The sequence below is a fragment of the Phymastichus coffea genome, unplaced genomic scaffold (assembly GCF_024137745.1).
Source record: "Phymastichus coffea isolate CEN01 unplaced genomic scaffold, Cenicafe_Pcof_1.1 PCOF00044, whole genome shotgun sequence".
NCBI lineage: Eukaryota > Metazoa > Arthropoda > Insecta > Hymenoptera > Eulophidae > Phymastichus > Phymastichus coffea.
In genome coordinates, this window is record NW_026706855.1 from 1,077,618 (window position 1) to 1,102,262 (window position 24,645).

At 30.4% G+C, this 24,645-nt stretch overlaps 1 long non-coding RNA gene and 1 pseudogene across 1 annotated transcript; one reads left to right on the forward strand and one right to left on the reverse strand.

The window, feature by feature from the left end:
- The first annotated feature begins 506 nt into the window (after positions 1 to 506).
- LOC131664684 (NADH-ubiquinone oxidoreductase chain 1-like) lies at positions 507 to 19,828 on the forward strand (annotated as a pseudogene).
- Positions 19,829 to 22,600: 2,772 nt separating this feature from the next.
- LOC131664562 (uncharacterized) lies at positions 22,601 to 24,071 on the reverse strand. Its single transcript, XR_009301946.1, has 2 exons — positions 23,244 to 24,071; positions 22,601 to 23,168 (listed from the first exon to the last, which is right to left on the reverse strand). It is a non-coding gene; the product is annotated as an uncharacterized LOC131664562 (long non-coding RNA).
- Between the last annotated feature and the right edge of the window lie 574 nt (positions 24,072 to 24,645).

The window sequence follows — 24,645 nt, forward strand, 5'->3', positions numbered from 1 at the left end:
ATTTCATCAATTATAGCATCAATTAATTTTATTACAACTATTATAAATATAAAAATTTATAAACTTGAAACTATTTCTTTATTTTCGTGATCTATAATATTAACTGCAATCTTATTATTATTATCATTACCAGTTTTAGCTGGTGCTATTACTATATTATTATTTGATCGTAATTTAAATACTTTGATCCTTTGAGTGTGGATTTGACCCAATAAGAAATAATCGTTCACCATTTTCTTTACAATTTTATGTAATTTCTATTATTTTTTTAATTTTTGATGTTGAAATTGCATTAATTTTACCCATAATTAATTCATGATCATATATAAATTATTATATTTATTTTAATATTATTATTATTATAATAATTTTATTATTAGGTTTATATATAGAATTATACGAAGGTGCATTAAATTGATTTAAATAATAGAAAATAGACTAATTAAGTCATTAGACTCATAATCTAGAAATATATATTAATATTTTTCTAATTAATTGAAACCAATATGAGGTAAATTATTGTTAATAATTATATAGAATTTAATTATTCCAATTAAAATTTACATACATATGTATGTATATATATATATATATATATATATATATATATATATATATATATATATTAAACTTTGAAGGTTTAAAGTTTAAATTAACTTAAAATTTTAGAAATATTCTAATTTAAATTTCTAATTAAAAAAAAAATATCAATATATTTATATTTCTAATGATATGCCTGAATAAAGGATTATTTTGATAGAATAAATTATATAATTTAAATTATTATCATTAAAAATGTTAAATTTAATTTCGACTTAAATAATGATAAAATACTATCCATTTTTATATTTATTAGTTTAATTAAAATATTAAAAGCAAAATTAAAAAAGTTAATTTATCTTAAATATTATATTATTTGATAAAATAATAATAATATAATTAATGTTCAATTTAAAAATATAAATTTTAGATTTAAATTTATATTTATAATTAAAATTTAAAAAATATTTTTATTAATAGTGAAATAATTTATTATTATATTTAATATAATTCGAAAATAAAAATATAATCTAATTTGTGAATTAAAAATATATGTTAAAGTATACATTATATATATAAATATATTATATATAAATATTCTTATTCTTTATTTAATTACATTAATTAAATAATTATATTAATTAAATATTTTATATATAAATAAATATTTAATTTATAATCTCAATTATTAAATAATTTAATAATATGTAAGTATTTATATATATATATAAATCATTTATTATATAAATATCATTTTCATTCAAAAAATAGCCATTTTTGTTCAAAAAATAAAATTAAAAATTAAAAATTAAAAAAATTCAACATTAAATAATAAAGATTCATTTATATTTATTAATTATTTTTATAAATATAATTATTATTATACTTTAAATTTCAAAAATTTAAGTGCATAAACACTAATTTATAACATATTTATATTAATTTAAAATTTTAGTTTAAGAAAAACATTTTCTTTACAAAAAAAAATTAAATATTAATTAAATTTTAAAAATTTTAATTTAGTTTAATTAATTAATTATTATATATATATATATTTTTTTTTTAAATTTAAATTTAATATATAAATTTAAACAATATAAAAATTATTATTTAGAAATTATAATAAATATAGAATAATATTGTGCCAGCATTAGCGGTTAAACAAAATTATATAAATTAATGTTTTTAATTTTACAAATAAATATTAAATATAATTAATATATTTAAATAATTTTTTTTTAAATAAAATTTAAATAAAATTTTTTAATATAATTTATAAAATTAATAATTAATAAATTATTGTAATAAACTAAGATTAAATACCTTATTATTGATAATAAAATTTAATAATATTAATTATTTATATTAAAAATTATGGCGGTATTTTAATCTAATTAGAGGGACTTATTTAATAATTGATATTCCACGAAAAGAATTACTTATATTAAATTTTTATGTATGTTCGTTAAAAAATATTTAAAAATAATTTTTATTTAATTTTAAATAATTATATTTCAGATCAATATGTAAATTAATATATAAGAATAAAATAGTCACATTTAACATAATTATAAAATTAAATTTATAATAATTTATAAATATTAGCATTTAATAGTAAAAATTTTTAATTTAAAATTTTGAATTAAGTATAAAATATGTACAAATCGCCTGACAATTTAAAAAAAAATGAAAAATAAGTCGTAACAAAGTAAATATACTGGAAAGTGTATTTAGAGAAATATAGTTTTAATAAAATATTTATATTGCATATAAAAGATATTTAATTAATTATTTTTAATTAAAAATAAAAATAATTATTATATGATATATATTTATATTAATAATAATAAAAAAAATTATTAATTTTAATTATTTAGTATTATTTAAAATTTTAAATTAAATTTATAATTATTGTATTGAAAAAGACATTATATTTATAATAATAAAATTAATTTAATTAATTGTGACGTCGGGGTCACTCTCAGGTACGCTTGGAGCAAGCGTAAACTCAGGGTTGCTCTGATTTGGCTATCGTGTAACACACAAGCCGGGACGAGCAATATTGTTGCGTTGAGAAAACTGTATGCTAACGGGGAATGTAATAACCAAATGTTATTACGAACACACCAGACTCACGCTTAATGTGTTCTTAAGGGACTTTAATGGAAATTCACCAGACTCACGCTTAATGAATTTCCAAAAGAAAGGCGGATTACTTAAAGAAAGAAAAGGATAGCCAGGTTTAAGATTTTACTTACTTTTATTTTATCAATTTAGTTATTATTAATGTTGCGTTCTCTCTCTGCTCTTTGGCCTCTTTCTCTCTCTATATGTTCTGAATATAGTTGGGTGATTTGATGCTTGCTCCGGGACTCGCTCACTAGTAAAAACTTCTTATTACGGACTTCCTGGTGCTCACTCCGCACTTACTCTATCTGAACTTGACTTCCTCTAACTTAACTGACTGAACTGAGCTTAACTTCACTTAACTTCCTCTCCAGCCTTGTACAGAGCTTTTTATAAGCCGTGGGTGGTTGGGTGGAAATCCCTTTCCTCAGGCCCATGAAGCGATAACGGCTAAATTTTGTATTGGTCGGAAATTTTCTAATCATATCCAGAATTTCTTTATTGGTCTGTGGGCGTGAATTTTCAGAGAGAGAAAGGGCGGTCCCTTTTTAACTTGGGCCCTTTTCTCCAGAGATGGCTCTCGGAGTGCCACTTTTAAGAGCAAGAGTAACGCTATAGCTTATAATTACTTATACATAATTGTACTAAACTTAATTAATTATGACGATACATAGTGACTATTATGAACATTCAGAAAAATTCAAACCTTTTACGATTTATTATAAAATACATTATTGTTCTATTTATTGGTTATTCGGTGACAAAAAGGTGCGCATTATAATGGCTTACAAAATTGATGAAAATCTATTTAATATTACGGATATTTTCTTAAAAATCGGTGGGAAAAAAAAAGATAGATTGCATTTTTATGGTCCCCTTCCATTATCGGCGTGATAACACTTCACGATGTATACGCGATGATCGTAGGCCCCTGTCAACACATACGTGTGGGACAAAGCAGGATAGAGCGTTGATTGTAAGCTTGAGTACGCAGGCTCGGGCCACTATCAAAGTTTATATTTCGAATGCGTTTTCATCGTGGGAAATCAGGAAGGTTCCCACTCCGTTCGTCATATTTAATAATTAAATATAAAAAAAACTAAGTTATGGCTAGCCGTCACACCCCCACACTTAAACGATTGCTAGAGGAGTGCAACGAGGAAGAGCAATCGAAATTTTTATTCTAATTATAAAGATCTTGTCGTATCATGCTGTAATCAAGGTTTTATTATTATTTTTATTATTTTATTAATCTCGAAGATCTTACCCTAACATGGGAGGAACCCAAACGATGGTTTAACTGCTTGAGATTGTGATGCTGGAATCGAATTACTCTGGTTGTGTTGTGTTATTTCATTTTCTGTTGTATGTAGAGTCGGATATAACTCCTGTCCAGGAGCGGTGGCAATATTTGCTGGTGATTCTACATCCCTTTTCGCTTCTGTGGGTTTTGGTGCTAAATGTATCAGAAACGTAGTTAAACTGTTCCATATGGCCCCAATCAGATGAAAAGACCATCCATAAATGCTATGTAGAGTTATTCCATTGATGAGGACTTCTATTAATTTTTTTGTAGTTTGGACAATTAGTATAATTGCAAGTATACCGGCACTGAAAGTACCAAAGGTCATAAATTTCATCCACATTTTGCTCCAGGTATTGACTATTAACTGCTCCATTACATTCTCGTTCATTAACCTTCCAATTATTCCATTACTGTCTCTTATGGTGTGTCCACGAATTTCTCTGGTTACATCATTTATTACTGCAGGTTGCTCCAAGGGGAACAGGATTCTGTTCATTAAATCTTGTAGATCCTTTTCTGTATATATTCCGCTGGTGGCTAGTGAGGGAATATTCTGGTACTTCCAAGTTAATCCAGAAAAAGGCTTAAGAGTGGTGGGAGTTTTTGCTTCTACTGCTCTTGGTAAAAACTTATACCAGTCATCATTAAAGTAAAAAAATGTGGGTAGGAGAGCATTACAATCAACTACTGTCCCATAAGCCTTCAAAATATGTGTTTTTGGAGATAAAAATTTGGTATGGTTGTTATGGATTACTTTTAGTTCAGCATAACATTCGTCTCCTTGCGATACCTTCACATCAACGGGTATACACTTAACGATGTGTACTACCTCTCCTGCTGTCACAGCCATGTATCCGGGTCCTTTCATGAGATTATAGGCAAACTGATCGGGAGATTGACTAGCAATTGCAAGTGCATTTTTCATAATTTCTCTTTCTTGCTTACAGCGATGTACGACAACATCCTTGTACATACGACTTAATTGTACTTTTATGTGACGTTCTACATATACAAATTTAGAATTTACATACGCAAATATATCTAGGTTGTTCATTGATATTTTCTTACTTAGAAAAAATGCATTATTTTCGACAATATAAACGAATAATTTTGGGTGTTCAGTAACTATAATTTCGTAACCACATAGATTACGTTTAGATTTGGATATTAACGCAAAAGCAATGTCTTGTGTTACTAACGAGTATAATGTTTGTTCTATTTCACCTTCAATTTGATTAGCTGTTCCTTCATACAATATTTGATACCGATTAAATTTGCATACATCTTTAGGTACACTTTCCCAAAAAGTGTATCCTCCTTCAGAATCTACACAATGTTCACTACCTAAAATACATCTAACGCCACTACGTAATATTATTTGGTTATTATCTAAATCGACAGAAGCGGTGTATTCTTGTAAAGTTACTTTTATTTTAGCTTGGACAACTACGGAATTCCAGCTTCCATAAGCATCGGAATAACTACCATAGGTACATTCTCCATTATGATCTACACTTCCTGCAAGTATAGCGGGTCTAACCGTGGTTTGATTAACTTTAATATCTCGAAATACATGTGAATTGTCAAAATAAAATGTACCGCTTTTGTGTAAATCATAACACGTTTGTTGGCTTACATCCATTAAATATTCTATTGCGCCATTCTCTATTATGGAATTATGTGAATGCATTCCACAATAATAAACAGTTCGGTCTACTTGGACTTTACATTGAATCACTTGAGCAGTTTCATAGTTATTTAACTGTAACAATTGAATGTACTTTCTTGTTGCGTTTATTTTTGTAGAAGGCATTTCACATTCTTCCACACTTAATAAAGATATAGTGGTTATATTAAGAGATCTTGCTCCGCAGTCGTATCCTATGATGGCTGTAACTGGATTAGTTATTGTTAAAAATATTAGTGATAACAGAGAAGAATGCATCATGTTTTCGGTTCTGTAATCAGAAAATATTTCATTATATGTTCCTTTTGATCTTTTGTTTGTTTCATAATATATATATATTTTGTTTTATGATTTATCTCATTTTATTTTATATTATATTATATTTTTCCTCTCTACCCCTTTTTCTATTTCGGCTTATTTTCTTTGGTTGATTTGTTTATATGTGAAATTCGGAGTCTATTTGAATGAACTATTTTTGTGCCCTTTTTAGTCTCTATTTTTACATTATGTTTTGGAAGAATACCAACTATTTTATAAGGCCCTGAGTAATGATCCCCGAATTTCCCTGGTTTAGGTCCGGATTTTAAGAAAACGTAATCACCTAAACTAAAGTCTTTTGGATTTATATGTCTATCGTAATATTTTTTTGATTTTTCTTTAGAGCTAACTAAATTTTCGTAAGCTAATTTTCGTATACTACATAAACGCGCAACTAAATCTATTATATATCCTTTATATGTAGGTAACGTATCGCTTTCACGAAGGGGATTATTTGAGGGCATTCGAGCTAAGCGGCCAAATACAACTTCATACGGCGTATGTTTGGTACTTTCTTGTACACAGGTATTGTAGTTTAGGATAGCTAGGTCGAGCCAATCATCCCAATCGTTGTCAAGATCGGTGTATTGCTTTAAGTACTCAATTAACACGTGATGAGATCTTTCTAGGGAACCGTTCGACTGAGGCATGAATGCTGTGGTTTTTAATTTCTTTATTTTGAATCGCTTGGAAATACGCGTCATTAGCGAACTCAAAAAATTTCTGCCTTGATCAGTAAGCACAGCTTTCGGACATCCAAAAACACAAATGAATTTCTTAAGAAATGCATCCGCTATTGTTGATGATAAGGTGTCTGCTAATGGGACAGCTAGACAAAATTTACTTAATTGATCCTGTAAGGTTAAAATGTATTCGTTTCCTTTTATTGTTCTTTTTAGAGGGCCTACAATATCCATAGCAATTTTATCAAACACTGTAGCACATGTATCAGTTATTATCATAGGTTGTTTGGTTTGTAAACGAGTTAATTTCTTTAATTGACATTCTAGACACTGTTGGATTCGCCTTTGTATATCGTCTTTTAGATTTTCCCAATAATATTCTTGTCTAATCCGGTGAAAGGTTTTTGAAACGCCACGATGTCCTCCAATTGGGGATTTATGGAATTCATAAAAGATTCCGTCGCGTTGTTCTAAGGGTACATACTTTAACTTATCTGTACAAATTATTAATTTTATTCCACTATTTCTAAAGACACTATCTAATAAATACTCTATTTCTATCCAACTTAAATTTTCTACATGTTTACTCTGAGCAATACAGACTTCAGTTTGATTAGTATTAATTAGTAAGTCTCTTAATATTTTTAAAGTAATATGTATATAATCCTTAATATAAGTTAACGATTCTGGGCGGTCTCCTCGTATGCAGAGTCCAAATTGATGATAATTCTTCTTCTTCTTTTCTTTTGAGACTTCACCCACTTGTAAGATTACCTTAGTATTAATTTTCTTATTTTCTATTAATTTTCGAGCGCCTTCATCACAAGGTTGTCCATTGCTGCTTATAAAATAAGCAACATTGTCGTTGCGCACATGTATGGCTTCTTTAACCTTAACTATATTAGCGGTATCGTTGTTGTTATTTACGGACTCATCCGAACTATTATTCATTGAGTCCTCTTCGGAATCGGGATCTTGTATATTGTGAGGTAGATTCTGATTGGGTTGCACAGGTATTTTGGGTATAACTCGTGCCTCACCTTCAAGTTCACTATCGTCTAGATCACTTTCTACGTAATCAACTATCTCATTTCGAGTTCTTTCGGGGTAACGTTTTGAAACAACTTCGACAGATTCAGGTATAGGCAACTTCTCTACGGGAGGTGTTCTTGGGTGTGGGATAATATTTTTATTATCATTATTAATAGGACTTTTCCGGGGTCGTCCGCGTGGACGTTTTATTGGTTTGATTTCTTCAGTTTCCTTTTGAACTATCAAAGGATCAGATGACTGTTCCAATCGTTGCCTTTGCCTTCTAGTAACTACATTTATTTCGGGTATTTGATGAGTTTTGTCTGCTTCGGTGATTACAGATATGTAACTATTATTTTCTTGTGTTGGTATTTTCCGTCTTCTAAAAGGAATGTAAGTGTCTCCTATTTTTATTGTCTTTGTGTCAAAATTAACACTTGCTTTACTAGAAAAAAGGAAATCAGATCCTATTATACCTTCGCAATTTACAGGAAAGTCATTTTGTACAATACGGAATTTCATTGATATCTCAAATAATTTCAGTGTTATTGATCCTAAAGTTCTATAGGTTAAACCATTAATATCTATTAAGTCAATTTGATCGGTCTCATCACGAATTCCTAAAGCATACTTTTCCTTTATTAGACTCTGTTCAGATAAACTATTAATCATATACTGTGTCCATCCGTATTTTGGATTATATATATTCAATAAAGGAGGTTCCTCATCAACGAGTGGCGTATATAAATTATAAATTTTTCTATATTTTTTCATGTTACTATCACTAACAACAGGTTTTATTGCGTTACTTTCGTTTATGCTATTGTTATTATAGTTTATCTTCGTACTGGTGTTGTATAAAAAATTTTTACCTATGATTCCGTGATATGGCATTTGACAATTTGCAACAACATAAAATACTATTTCATTCCCGGCTATTGTTAACTTGACAAATCCACATTCTTGGTAATCATCTTCAGCAAAAATACTCTGCATGGGTAAGATATTGGACATTTGGATAGGTATATCGTCCGGTACACAACAGGATTTAATGATATTGGTAGTGGAAGTAGAATCAATTAAGAATTGAACCTCTTCACTTGTCTGTTTGCTGATATAAGAGTAAACTAGATTTTTAATTTCTCTATCATTCTGACGTATATGTTTTACATTAATTGGTTCTATCGGATTCCGAGATAATGCATCGGCTGTCGCATTGGCTTTACCTGGGCGATAAATTATCTCATAGTCATATTCAGAAATTTGGAAACGCCATTTCAAAACCCTGGTATTGAGGTCGGCTGACTTAAACCAAACTAAAGGTTGGTGATCAGTAATAATGGTGATTTTCCTTCCGAAGACATATGATTTGAATGCTTTGATACTGTGAATAATTGCGAGTGCTTCTTTTTCGTAAACCTCGTAATTCAACTCCGGACCACGTAGTACTCGAGAGGTGTATGCGATAGGTTGGTCTGATCCAATAGTGCCTTGTGAAAGTATTCCTGCTATTGCAATTCCAGAGGCATCCGTACGGATTATGTAATCTTTATCAAGATTTGGGAATTGTAATAATGGAGCGCTACACAGCAACTCTTTAAGTTCACAAAATGAACTTTCGATTTTATCTGTCCATTCAAACACCGTATCTTTTTGCAAAAGTCTGGTCAAAGGTTTAGCAATTTTCGCAAAATCTTTAATGAATCTACGATAATAGCCACATAACCCTAAAAATTGACGTACAGCTTTAACCGACTTTGGTCTTGGGAATTCCTTAACTGCTTCAATTTTTTTCGGATCTGGTTCTAGACCATTTTCACTTATTATATGACCTAAGTAATTAACTCGTCGCATTAAAAATTTGCATTTTCCAATCTGCAATTTCAATCCTGCTTTTCGTAATCTTTCTACTAACATTCGGAATTTGCGATCATGTTCTTCAAGTGTATTTGCATATATAACTATATCGTCTAAATACACGAACAGATCTAACCCTTGAAGTCCGCGGAGCAACGTATCCATTAAACGTTGAAAAGTCGCGGGTGCATTCTTCAATCCGAATGGCATACGCACAAACTCATAGTGACCGAAAGGAGTACTGAAAGCCGTTTTATGCGCATCTTTTGGGTGCATCTTGATTTGGTAAAATCCCATGGCGAGATCAAGTACGGAATAGAATCTAGCACCTCCTACTTGGTCAAAAATTTGTGTAATGTTAGGTATTGGATACGAATCAGCGATTGTTTTTTCGTTCAATCCTCTCATGTCCAACACCATTCTTCCATTACTGTCTGTTGCCTTAGGTACGATCCATATGGGGATGTTGTATGGTGAAGTAGATTCTTGTATTATACCAGCTTTTAGTAATTTTTCGACATGATAGTTAATCTTATCCTTTATCGCGTGAGGAAATTGATACTGTCTACTATTTACTGGTACATCATCGATTGTTCTTATCTCATGCAAGACAAGATCGGTTCCCGGTAACTTGTCGCTAGGAAGATAGAACACATCTCGTACTTCCTTAATGAGACTAACAATGTAACATTTTTCAGTATCGTTCAGGTGACCTAAATCTAAATAATCTTCTATGTTTTTATTACTATCTTCGTTGGTTTCATCTAAGATTACGTCGGCTATCCCTAAATCATTATCTACATCTTCTATATCTAATTCTTCGTTAACGCTGTCTTGTGCAATACTATAAACGTGTCTGACGGCCGAATTAAACGGTACTCCAAAATCTAAGGGTATCAATTCGTTTAATATTCTGTCAAACTCATCAGGACTAAGCTGCACTTTATTGACTTGTGGTCTTGGCATGATTTTTCCGAGATCTCGTTCTAATAATAGAGGTACAACAAAGTTTTCTCCTCTAAAATTATTAAATCCAAAGTCTATGATGGCTTTAGCTTCTTCGAGAAATAAAGCGCCTAATATTCCTTCGTAAGTCATTCCAAAAGCATCATCGACTACATGAAAGATAGTGTAAGTGTCAAATATCCTTATTTCGGTTGTACCAAGAGTTGATATTATTTCTTTTCCTATTCCTCGGACTTGTGTTTTTTGCGTGTTATCAATTTCGTTTCCAGGTGACAGAAGACGTTTCTTTATTAGATTGACTTCGGACCCGGTGTCTATTAGAAAATATTCTTTGGTACTAGTTGCTGGATTTAAAACTTTGACTTTTGGAGAAATCTTTTGTATTGCATTTATACTAACTTCTTCTATTCCTTCTGTACTATGTAAATAACAAAAATTGCTACATTGAACATTATTTTCTTGAAATCGTATGACATGATCTCCTACAATAAATTGTCGTGTTGCGAAATTTATTACAGAATTGCTTTCTGAAAAATATGTAGCCCCTAAAACTACTTCACAAGGTATTGGAAAATCATCTGGTACTAATTGAAATTCCGTCGGTAAACCAAATATTGATAGTGTAATTGTTCCTAATGTGATAAAGACCTCTGACCCTATTCCCTTTAATTGTTTGCATCTAGTACTATTTATATGTTCTGTGTAACTTTGAATCATTCCTATTTTCATTATATTAGCTTCTGAGCCTGTATCAATCATAATTTGAAATTTAATATCACCTAAGAAGTTTGCGTTAATTATTGGGACTTTGGCTGAAATTTTTGGTTCATTTGTTACGGTATAAGACTGAGCGATACTTCCGTCTCTTGTAATTGATGCGCTTGATTCGAATTGGTCCTCTGCATCGCGCTCTGATGAGAGGACTGCTGCCCGTTTCCCTGAAACTGATGGCGATATGGTTGTCTTTTTGGACAATTAGCGATATAATGGCCTGGTTGCTTGCAATAAAAACAGTTAGTGTTTGGAGTAACACTATTACTATTATAGCATTCTTTTGCTGAATGGCCTGACTTGCGACAAACTTGGCAAATAACTTCTGTATCACGGTTGATGCTTAAGTTTTTGCGACACTCTTTCGCTGAGTGGCCAGGTTTATCACAAATTTGACAAATAACCTGATTTATCATTCTTATTTGTGTTCGAGTTCGGCAGTCTGCAGCTATATGGCCGTTTCTATTGCATATTTGACATTTGAGATGTGTTCGACAATCACTAGCAACGTGACCTTTCCTATTGCAAATTTGACATGTTGTAATATTATTCCTTAACTTGGAGAAGCATGAATTTTCTTCATGACCGACCTTTTTGCAGAAATTACATCGTTTACTTTCTCTAATTATACTATTGCAATTTAGGGCATTGTGGCCTTCTTTATTGCAATTTTGACAGAGGGTTATTGATCTGAAACAACGAGAATTATTAGAGGCTCGTGCTCGCAATGTTGATTGTAATTCCAGGTCTTTTTCGACTTTTATGGCATTCTTTAGCGCATTCAGGATAGTGGTGTCACTAGGTAAATTTAGCCGAATTTCGGGCTTTAGTCCTCTTCTAAAGCATTCAAATATGTTTTGTTCAATTATCTGTTTTTGTGTAGGCGTTAAAGATTCTAGATTCTCTTCTTTCTTTTTGGCTTCAATAATTTTACTACTTAACAGTCGTAACCTATTTCCAAAAGTTAATACCTTTTCCTCGTTTCTTTGAAACTCATTGCCTAATTCACCTAATAATTGATTTAGTGTTTGGATAGGACCGAATATGTCAGCTAAATGATTTAATAATTCATCTACAGTGGAAAATGTTAGTCCTACTACTGTAGCACGTGCTTCTCCTTCTAATTTCGATCTTAAGCGTTTGGTTAAATTTTCTTCTATGTTTGGCGGTATTATACTTAATGCCTCTTTGCATCCTTCTACAAATTGGGTCCATTGGTTTGGTCTTCCATCAAATGTTGGTACTACACTTAATGCATCATTTAACGATACTACATGTCCTGGTAATGCTTTGGTTTCGGCGTATATTTCTGCTTCGCTATTGATTTTCGGCGGCATTTTGTTATAATTAATAAAAGGGATCGGTAAATCAATAATAGAGTCGTTTAAGGTATGTGAAGTGGACGCAGTTTCGACTTGGTGTAAAGATCTGTTTCGATTAAAATCTGGATCTAAAGCAGGACTGTCTTGAATATCATTTAAGTCAGGGAGTGATTCTGTTGATCGCTTTAGATTTCCGCCAACTTTACTAATTGTCCAGCTGACACTCGAGGTTCTCGACTGGCTGCGTGTAAGTCGCTTATCCTTGCTTTCGCTCATTAATAAATATACTTATATAGCTTATATACTTAAATATGCATTTATATATGTCAGACAAAGGGAGAAGAGAAAAAAAAAAATGAAATTTGTACTAGAAGGTATAAATTTATTTGGTGTTTTATTTTGCTAAATATTACAAGTACTTATATATTTTTACATAATTTTATGTTGACAAATTGTTAAGTAATTACAGCTTAATTAAGGAATTCTTATAATCTTTTATTAATCCGAAAAATTTGTCTATTCTAGATATCGGCTCACTAGCAGAGGATAAATTGGGAGAAGCCTTACAATTTACATTCTTTTTTGTTATAAGTGGTAAAGGCGGACTCAAAAGAGCTTTAGGGATAGAAGGAGGCTCTGAAGATTTCTTTTGTATCTTAATTTTTTTAATCGCGCGCAAGGATCTTTGTAAAACTTCGTAAACCTCCGGGTTTACTTTTGTACCATCCTTCAGTATTTTAAGTTTTTCGTCACTTTTTGCAATTTTAATAACGGCGTCTTTAATATTATGCTTTTTTTTTAATTTTTGATTTTCGCAAAACGGTATTTTGTATTCCCTCCTAAATGTTTGTTGACAACGAACACACTTTTCCGGGATAACAAAATGTCGACATAAACATCTTCGAAATTGGGCGACCTTTTCTTCTAATGTTGTAGGCGAGTTACTTGATGAAGGTGCAGATTGTTTGGGTGGACCCTGTACCTCGTCTTTTGGTGTTGACCAAATCTCTATCGGACGAGCTAACTCTATTTTATTCTGCTTAGATATCTCTTTTAATCCATTTTCATACTTGTCCTTTGGCAATCCTAACTCGTGTTTTCGAATCTCTCTCCCGAGAGCTCTTCGTTGTGTTTTAGTTAGCCGTTTTCTAGTTGTTCTATATCCTAGTTCCACTAGAACAATATCGAAACAAAGACACCAAACTTATATTAATACTATATTTCAATAATTAGAATGATTTTAAAAAAAGTCTGAACTTCATACTTTTACTAGAAATCTCAATCTAATTTATCGTAATAAAACCTTATCTATTTCTGTGTATAAACTAAGGATTATCGCGAATTATTTTACTTATAATTGTAAATTTTCAAATGACTTTGCTAATTTATCTACTTTATTTGCTAAAGCCCTTTTTGAAATCGTATTCCTATTAATTAATTTGTTATTAATTTTTACTTGCTTCCTAAGATTTTTAACTTGTTTCTTTAGGGCAGTATTTGTTTTTATTAAGTCTACACAAATATTTCCCAAACTAGCTATCTGTTCAATTCTATGCTTATTTTCTAATTCAAGTTTCGCGACACGTGCGCTAAGACTACGACCGTTATTATTTATTCTTGTGATATCGGAACTATGATTATTAACCCTATCAATTACGGATATTTGACTGTCCTTTAAATGTGTAATATCTTCGATTAATTCATCTACCGTGTCGACTACTTCGTTAGAAAAAGTATTAAAACTTACGAACGGTGGCATTACAACTAAAAGAAAGACCAAAAATCTTATTTATCTAAACAACGAAATTTTATTAAAACTTATTCGTTTGTAGAATTATGAAAACTGTATGTGAACGTTTTATTAAAATTTTATTTTTACAGATATATTGCGGCAATTCATTTCTTAGATATAAATTTTGATTCCTACAGAAAGATATTTATCTTTATTTTTACTTAAACTTTCTTAATTAAACCTTTCATTCTTTGATACTATTTGTTTTTAAAATTATTTATTTTACTTATAACAGGCAATTTTCTTATTTAAATTTTTCTAGTTTGCAAAATTATTTATTTCAAAATTTCTACTTTTATATTATTTTTCTCAGCAAGATTTCCTAAATTTCTTTTAAACACAATACTCTTTTATTTTTACTCCGAGTTTTATTTATTTATTTATTTTTAAGTTTTCTTCCGCAAGATTTCTAATTTCTCTAATTAATTTTTATTGCTAATGTATTTCTTTCCGACTCAGACAAGATTCGTAATATTATCTCAAAAAATTTTCCTGTATGTTATTTTCAATCTTTCTAAATTAACCTTTTTATTTTTAAATACAATTTTTAGAACAAAACATAAATTCAAAACCCTCTTTTTTCTATAATAAGCATTTATTCTTATTTCTCTCTTCAAGGCACAAAAGAAGACTTTTCTTTGGACGAATTTTCTATTCTGATTTATAATTTTACTTTCATAAAAAATGATTCTTCTCTGAAAATTTTTTCAAATTTCAAATATTTTTCAAACTCTTTTCTTAAACAACTTAATTTTCTTTATTTTTCTCTAACTCTTCTATTAATTTACTCATTCAAATTTCAATATTTTCTAAATTATTTCACTATTCTTTATTACAAAATAAATTCCCATTAATTTTCCCAAAATTTTCCTAAGTTCAATCCAAATAAACTCCAATTAATTTTCACTTTCAATTTAACCTATCTCCTTGTTTAACACAAAACTTATTTTCTATTTTCTCAATTAAATCAGTGATTTTCTGACTAATAAATTTGTATTCTTATTCAAAAAAAAAAATTTTATTACTTTATTTTATTCTTCACAGATTTCAAATTCAATAAAATACTTTAAGTAGTATCTATTCTTAATTTTCTTTTACTCTAACTGATCACTGATATAATTTAAGAAAGGAAAACCCTAACAGTTTTCTTTGCAACAATTTAATCCCTCCGGGGCCTCCAAAATTTTTATGTGACGTCGGGGTCACTCTCAGGTACGCTTGGAGCAAGCGTAAACTCAGGGTTGCTCTGATTTGGCTATCGTGTAACACACAAGCCGGGACGAGCAATATTGTTGCGTTGAGAAAACTGTATGCTAACGGGGAATGTAATAACCAAATGTTATTACGAACACACCAGACTCACGCTTAATGTGTTCTTAAGGGACTTTAATGGAAATTCACCAGACTCACGCTTAATGAATTTCCAAAAGAAAGGCGGATTACTTAAAGAAAGAAAAGGATAGCCAGGTTTAAGATTTTACTTACTTTTATTTTATCAATTTAGTTATTATTAATGTTGCGTTCTCTCTCTGCTCTTTGGCCTCTTTCTCTCTCTATATGTTCTGAATATAGTTGGGTGATTTGATGCTTGCTCCGGGACTCGCTCACTAGTAAAAACTTCTTATTACGGACTTCCTGGTGCTCACTCCGCACTTACTCTATCTGAACTTGACTTCCTCTAACTTAACTGACTGAACTGAGCTTAACTTCACTTAACTTCCTCTCCAGCCTTGTACAGAGCTTTTTATAAGCCGTGGGTGGTTGGGTGGAAATCCCTTTCCTCAGGCCCATGAAGCGATAACGGCTAAATTTTGTATTGGTCGGAAATTTTCTAATCATATCCAGAATTTCTTTATTGGTCTGTGGGCGTGAATTTTCAGAGAGAGAAAGGGCGGTCCCTTTTTAACTTGGGCCCTTTTCTCCAGAGATGGCTCTCGGAGTGCCACTTTTAAGAGCAAGAGTAACGCTATAGCTTATAATTACTTATACATAATTGTACTAAACTTAATTAATTATGACGATACATAGTGACTATTATGAACATTCAGAAAAATTCAAACCTTTTACGATTTATTATAAAATACATTATTGTTCTATTTATTGGTTATTCGGTGACAAAAAGGTGCGCATTATAATGGCTTACAAAATTGATGAAAATCTATTTAATATTACGGATATTTTCTTAAAAATCGGTGGGAAAAAAAAAGATAGATTGCATTTTTATGGTCCCCTTCCATTATCGGCGTGATAACACTTCACGATGTATACGCGATGATCGTAGGCCCCTGTCAACACATACGTGTGGGACAAAGCAGGATAGAGCGTTGATTGTAAGCTTGAGTACGCAGGCTCGGGCCACTATCAAAGTTTATATTTCGAATGCGTTTTCATCGTGGGAAATCAGGAAGGTTCCCACTCCGTTCGTCATATTTAATAATTAAATATAAAAAAAACTAAGTTATGGCTAGCCGTCACATAATTTTTACCTTTTGTATCAGGGTAATTTAAATTTATAATTATTTTCTAACCTCGAAATAAATTGATTTAAAATAATATAATAATTATTATAATATTAATATTATAAATATTATTTTTGAAGAAAAATTCTTATCAAAATTTATTTTATCTAGTTATTTTATAAATAAATTTAATTTATAATAAATTTAATAAATTAAATAAATTTTTATTTAATTTATATTTTTATTAAATATTATTAGAAATAAATTTAATAATATTAATTATATAAATTATATATTTTTTTTTAAATAAATTATAAATTTTATATATATAAATTATAAATTTTTTTTTTAAATAAAAATAAAAATTTTTATTTTTAAATAATTTGTTATAATTAATAAATTAAAATTAAAATTTAATTTAATATTAAAAATTTATAAAATAAAATATTTTAATATTTCAAATATTGATATAATGATTTAATTAGTAATTTTTAATAATAAATTATAATTTTTATTTAAAGATTAGATTAATGAATTCAGCAAAAATTTTATTCAACTGTTTATTAAAAACATTGTTTATAAGTTAAAAATTATAAATATAATCTGCTCAATGATAAATTAAATAGCTGCAGTATATTGACGGTACTAAGGTAGCATAATCATTTGTCTTTTTAATGAAGTCTGGAATGAATGATATTATGAAATAAAATCTTTATTATTTTAAAAATAAATAAATTTAATTTTAAGTTAAAATTCTTAAATATTATATAAAGACGAGAAGACCCTATAGAATTTTATAATTAATTTAAATTTAAGCTTAAATTAATTTAAATTTAATTTTTATTATTAAATTGGGGAAATTTTAAAATTTTAAAAATTTTTAAAAAATTTTTACTTTAATTTAAGAATACATTATCCAATAATAATTATTTATATTTATTGAATTTAAATTAAATTACCTTAGGGATAACAGCGTAATAATTTTAGAGAGATCATATTGAAAAAATTGATTGCGTCTTCGATGTTGAATTAGGATAAAATTTTTATGGAAAAATAATTATTTTTAGTCTGTTCGACTATTAAAATCTTACATGATTTGAGTTTAGATCGGCGTAAGCCAGATTGGATTCTATCTTATATTTATAAAAATAAATTTGTACGAAAGGACTTTTTATTTATATGTTATATTTTAAATTGAATTAATTTATTACTTTGACAGATTAGTGTATTAAATTTAGAATTTAATTATAATATTAAAATATTAAGTAATAATTTTTTTAAAAATATTATTTACTTTGATTATTATTATATTAGATATAATAATTAAAATTTTATTCAGAATTGCTTTTTTAACTTTATTAGAACGTAAAGTTTTAGGATATATTCAAATTCGTAAAGGTCCTAATAAAGTAGGATTTATAGGAATTTTACAACCTTTTAGAGATGCTTTAAAATTATTTTCTAAAGAAGTGTCATTAATTTTAAAATCTAATTATTTATATTACATAATTTCACCAATATTTAATATATGATTAATAATAATATTATGATATAATATTCCTATAATATCTAATTTATTTAATTTAAAATTTAATTTATTAATAATTATATGTATTTTAAGATTAGGAGTTTATGGTATAATAATAGCTGGTTGATCCTCTAATTCTATTTATTCTATAATTGGAAGTTTACGAAGAATTGCTCAAACAATTTCTTATGAAGTAAGAATAATTTTAATTATAATAATTATAATTTTTATAATTGAATCATTTAATATAAATTTATTTACTGATTATCAATATTATCAATGATTTTTTTTTATACATTTTCCTCTTTTTGTATTATATTAGTAAGATTTTTAGCAGAATTAAATCGGACACCCTTTGATTTTTCTGAAGGGGAATCAGAATTAGTTTCTGGATTTAATACTGAATATATAAGTGGTAGTTTTGCATTAATTTTTATTGCAGAATATGGAATAATTATGTTTATAAGATTAATTATTTTAATTTTTTTTTTTTAATTTTTATTCTTATTTTATAATTTTTATTGATATAATTATATATTTAATTTTATGAATTCGAGGTACTTTACCTCGATATCGATATGATAATTTAATATATTTAACATGAAAGAGATTTTTACCTATTAGATTAAATTATATTATTATAGTTATTTCTTTAAAATTATTTATTTTATAAAATTATTAGAAAATTTTATTTCTATATTATGTTTTCAAAACATAAGCTTTTAGCTTAATAATTATTTATATAAAATATTATCTATAATTTTATTAATTATTGGATATAAAAAAAAATATGAAAAATATATAACAGATCTAATAAAATATTATAAAATATTACATATACATTGAGCCATCTCGAGAAAAGAGTTTAACTCAAATATATCCACCCACTCAATTTAGAGCAGATCTTGTTTCCAGCCAATTATGTACGCGGAATTCCAAAGATTGCTATGATTATGGAACCGATTGTAGGGATGTCATTCCTTCAACTAATAAGAATCTAAACGCACATAGGCCAAATACTGTTCAGCTTACAATAATAGTCCATAGAACGTCACATTTTGTATTTCCGGTGGGAAGTCTTTTACATTTGTACTTTAATTTCATTTTGTACAAAATTCATGGAGTGGAGTTCCTCAGTTTTTTATATTTGTCAAAATTTGTGCAAAGTTCTGTTATTGAATAATCAACAATAAACGTGTCAATAAAAGTATATTTTTTTATCATGATTTCGTAATTTTGCTTTTTTCAGTTCACCATTCCATGCTACATTCATCGTAAGTGGTTTTTTAGATTTATAATATTTTATATAAGTTCTGTAAAGATTATTTATGAGAATTGTCTTCTGAATTCAAATTGCTAATTCTATTGTGGCTCAAGGTACTTCTTATGGTTCTCGGATATTCTTTTTCCATTCATTGTGAAATATCCTGTTTTAGTTGACCATAAGAAGTATATTTGTTTAATTTATTTTTCTAGTTTAATTAAAATGTATTGCATTTAATTTTAATAATTGGTGTGATGTATATTATTTCATTTGAATTCGTGAAAAGACTACGTCATTTTGTTATGCTTTCGCGTTTATTTTTACTTTTTCTGTAAGTATATTGACAACTGGCAATTTTATAATTGTATGTGTGTGTGGATGTTTTGTTGAAACTTTGTGGTTGTCTTTAGTCAAGCAATAACTATGTAATATTTTATTTGTGTATACGTATTAGTTTGTTTTTGTTATACGAATTTTATACTTTTTATTACATTTTAGCGGATATTAGATGATGAATAATGGAAAACTTTTAAATACAGCTTTATACATACATTTGTTAAATTAATTTTATAAAAAATTTTGAGTCTGGTAATAAAAACACAAAGAGAATAAAAATGTATAATTTTTTTCGCTCTTCAAGGAAGCGTTTTTCTATCCGTTTTTGTTACATTTATATATTTTTAGCTCATGCATACCAGTATCTTTGTATCATGGCCTTTTTAATCGAACCAACATTTTCCTTATGTACTTTGAGCCGCCGAATCTAAATTTATTACGTGCGTTGTCGTCAGACTATTGGTTCAATTGGTATTAATTAGCGTTTTTTCCATAATCAGTAATGAAATTAAGTATTTTCTAAAATAAAATTAGTTAGCTTCTTTCAGCGAATTTTAAATAAAAAAGGTACCTAAGCCTTAGTTTCGGAGAAAATAATTGCGGAAGTTTTGAAAAGTGTGATTTTTCGAAATGCGCATCGTGTTATTCAATGAACTCAATGATATATACGAGGCTGATAATGCTCAGCTCCTTACCGTATAAATATCAATGCCGTAGGATTTCATCCTTTTCTTTCTTTATCACCTTTACAGATTTTTTTTCTAAGCTTTGCGAGACTTCTTGATGGTCTTGTTTCTGAATTGGTCAATGTAAAAAATATTTCTGTTAACAATTTTTATGTTACTTATTGATATTTTTCTGTTCAATTTAATTTTAATGTAACTTTTGGCAAAAGAGTTAATTATCAAAATTTCTTTAAGCACCTCAAAGAGCTTGAATGTATGTATAAACAGGTAGGTTGTCAATTATGTATGCTTTATGACTTTCCACATTCAAAAATTATTCACATTAACCAACTTTTTACAATGCCTTTTAACTAAGCCTCGCTGTGCTTTAAAAGAAAGTTGTATTTTTTCTTTGTAAGAAAATAAAATGTAAATTTTCTTTTGTAATTAGCGGAAAAAGAGGACCAGAGTAGGTACCAAAAATCTATTTCATATTTACGATTGATAGGGTAGATTATTTAGCTTGATAATTCTCATTTGGTTATATTTCATAACGCAATATCAGATATTAGATACTTATCTAAATTAACAGTCTCCGTTTTCCTCAAATAATTTTTATGACTTAACTTCGGATAGTTTTACATCTTAATTAAGACTAGCAGAGGCAGTAAAACATATAAAATTTTCAATTTCACTCATTACAATTTGGATATATGTAGTCATTTGTAGCATGAGTTTATTTAGTTATTAAATTTGAATAACAAACATTTAGCTGTCAATGTTACATTAGTGAATAACTTATTGGAGAATCTTACTATCTTTATTTCTATAAATTAACTTTTGAAAATACTTAACAATAACAGACACTATAATATTCAAATAATTATTTACAATGAAACATTGACGTGAGAATAAATAACCTAACCTGTTAGTCATAAACATATAGGGTGCTTTTAGCATTGCACTCCTTTTTTTCTTCGCCATGACCCAAAAGACTCAACTCATTTCCAACGCATAGAACTAAATCCTTTAAAATCTATCTATCAAAACGTTGTTGGCGTAATCAACTTTTATGGTGATGTTCTATCGGCCTCTTCTGGCCCCTGGACTACCGGCTACCCTTTTCAACAGTTGGTTTCAAATGACGCGACACCGTGTCCACGCACATGATGCTTATTTCGATAAGACATTTTGCGCCGTGATCGCTTAAAAAATGCCTCCAATAATGGTATCGGCACGTCAAAATTGAACTCGGAATTGCCTCGAGATATCACGAGACGAAAGAGTTAAGGGAATTAATCCGATTAAAGGTCTGACGACACATAATAATAAATAAAACAATTTATATTGAGTATACTAAAAATTTGACGTAAAAACACTCAAACAGGCAATATGATAGTATCATATGAAGACCTTTAAGTGATTGAGGCGCCAATTTCAACGCGCCAGTAATGCAACTTTTATTACGTAAACGTGAATTTTACATGGCAAAAGAATACAAAACTTTTGAAATAAGACAAATGTATCTCTATGCAAAAAGACTGTTGAACATTAGATTTCATATTTATGTAGGAAAAACAATGACATACATATGGAACTGTTTTTGTTTGTTCGATTGTTTTTTTTGGTTCGATTGATGAGTTGCGTCATTGCAGTGGTAAGCAAAAAAATAAGTCAGTGGAATATGTTATGAGTATCTTTGGGCGCGAAAAATAAAATAATAAAAGAGAAATAGAGATTGAGTTTATTATAAATCTAGATGAACTCGTATGGAGGTAGCACCTATATAAGTATTTCCTTATATGAGATTATCATATTAGGATTGGATGTATAGATGTATGTAAAACATTTGAGAATCTGTATCGTCTTTTCTTTGAATCAAGGATTAAAGGTCCAGATGAATTTCTGCTCGTTGAGAGGCATCAGAATAAGCATGACTCCATTAAATCTGTTTTATGAATTTATTAAAATGTATCTATAAATTTGTTCGTCGATAAGCGATGTACAATAAAGATGATCGACGGCTTACATAAGTAAAAATAAATAAATAAAGTTTAGTGATTAGCAATAGAACTTAAAGCTACATTCGGTAATATGTGTAATTGCAGTAACTACAATTAATCAGACTGCGCTCGCTCGAGGACAATACAATAACGTCGAGTTAGGTAAATTGCGCTGACTAGTAAATGCCACACTTAGTAATGAAATGTCATTGCAGAGGAGTAAGGTTGCTTAGGATGGACAGGGCGATGACTGACCGGAGCTGTAGACAAGATCTCTGCCGCGAAACATGGCTTCGATTACGAGTTGGCGGTCGAACGCATGTCCTTGTGAGCGCATCATCTCGACAAAGTAGCGATAGCTAGTCCAGGCGCTGCTGGGCTGCTGCTGATAATCCCGAGGGAGCGGCGAGCGGGATACTGCGGCAGTAATGGCTGGCGCTGACTTGAATGGCGACGGGGAGCCAATTGTCGCCCTCGACAATGGCTGGTCGGCCTTCGGTACCATGTTTGATCTGTCGATGATCGTCACGTGGTTCTATCAGTTACGTTACGATGAAAACAATGATTCGCAAGCTGATGACACTTACCTGTGATGAATCAAAACATTCGGCCGAGAAAGCGAAAGAGAAAGAAAGAGAGAGAGAGAGATAGAAAGAGAAAGAGAGAGGTAGAGAGCGGCGAGTGCGCTTGGGGCATCAGCTGGGGGCGAACTGAGCTCGAGCTCGGGCATATGTGGCGGGCAGGGCAGAGAAGCCCCGACGGAACGAGCCGGCATGTGGAAACCATATGGGTCGATGGCACTGTGAACTGCTGCTCCCCCTCGATGCAGCGTCGACACACGCGCGCGCACTATTCTCTCTCTCTCTCTCTCTCTCTCTCTCTCGCCGGCCTGCTTATATTGCCTTCTATGCTGCGGGAGCAAGGCATATAAACCGAGCCAAATATAACAGCGCTTGCGAGTAACGAATGTTTCGTTCTATTTGTTCGAGAGCGCGTATGAATAATCACCAAGAGAAAGCCCAGTGGGACAGCTATAGGATTAGGCGAGTACAGGTTGGCCGTTGCACTGGTCTGCTTCATTAGCGGTATTGCAGTCCTCGGTACAATTAACAGCAGACGGGATGCGTCGATGCCGCTGACATTAAAACGGGCTATTGCGAGGGTAGGCTCAATGCGTTCCCCACTGGCCGCGGAAGGCTTTCAGCTAGTTGCTCGTCCATCTACTCCCGCATCTATAACGCGTCGATCGTCTACTTCTTCACCCGATATCCATAGACAGGCTGCTAGAGCGCACACTTAGAGAATCTGCCTCGACTCGCGAGCACCGAATTCGCCACGACTGTCGGCTATGGCTCATAGCTGATTATTATTGAGCCAGTCCATCCATAGAAATCATTGGCCGTATGCGTGGCTAATTAGAACAAGCGACAGTAATACGTCTAACTGTGTACATAGCCAATTTTGTTGACACTGTTGTACACGTCAGTATTCGGCTGTCATTGAGCAATATTAGTGTTTGAGTCTTTGATATATACATATACGAGATATCGAGCTGAGACACTGCAGCTGCAAAACACGTGCCCGCGTGAGTATCAGTATACTTACACGCGCGGGATAATCAACGCGCGCATCGTGATCTCGTATATTTGGCATTACGACGCGCTTGTCGTACACAAAATCGCGTGACGATCGTCGGACATGATTGCCGCTCCGTAGATCACGCTTCATTGGGCTCTATCTTGGTGCTACGCTGAGCGCGGGCGACTCGGCAGCGGCCAAACTTTGAGCGGCAATTAATTTCAATTCCAGCCAGTTGATAAATTTGTACATACATGATGTAACCTCACCCGCAGGCAGTCATTCGATTGAGCATAGTTCTATCGCCGATTTTTATTATCCGCGTTCGTCGACTGAATTAAGCTTCTGCGTACCTTACTAACGTATGCATTACACACACATAGCTGCTATCAGATGGCACGAACGGCAGAA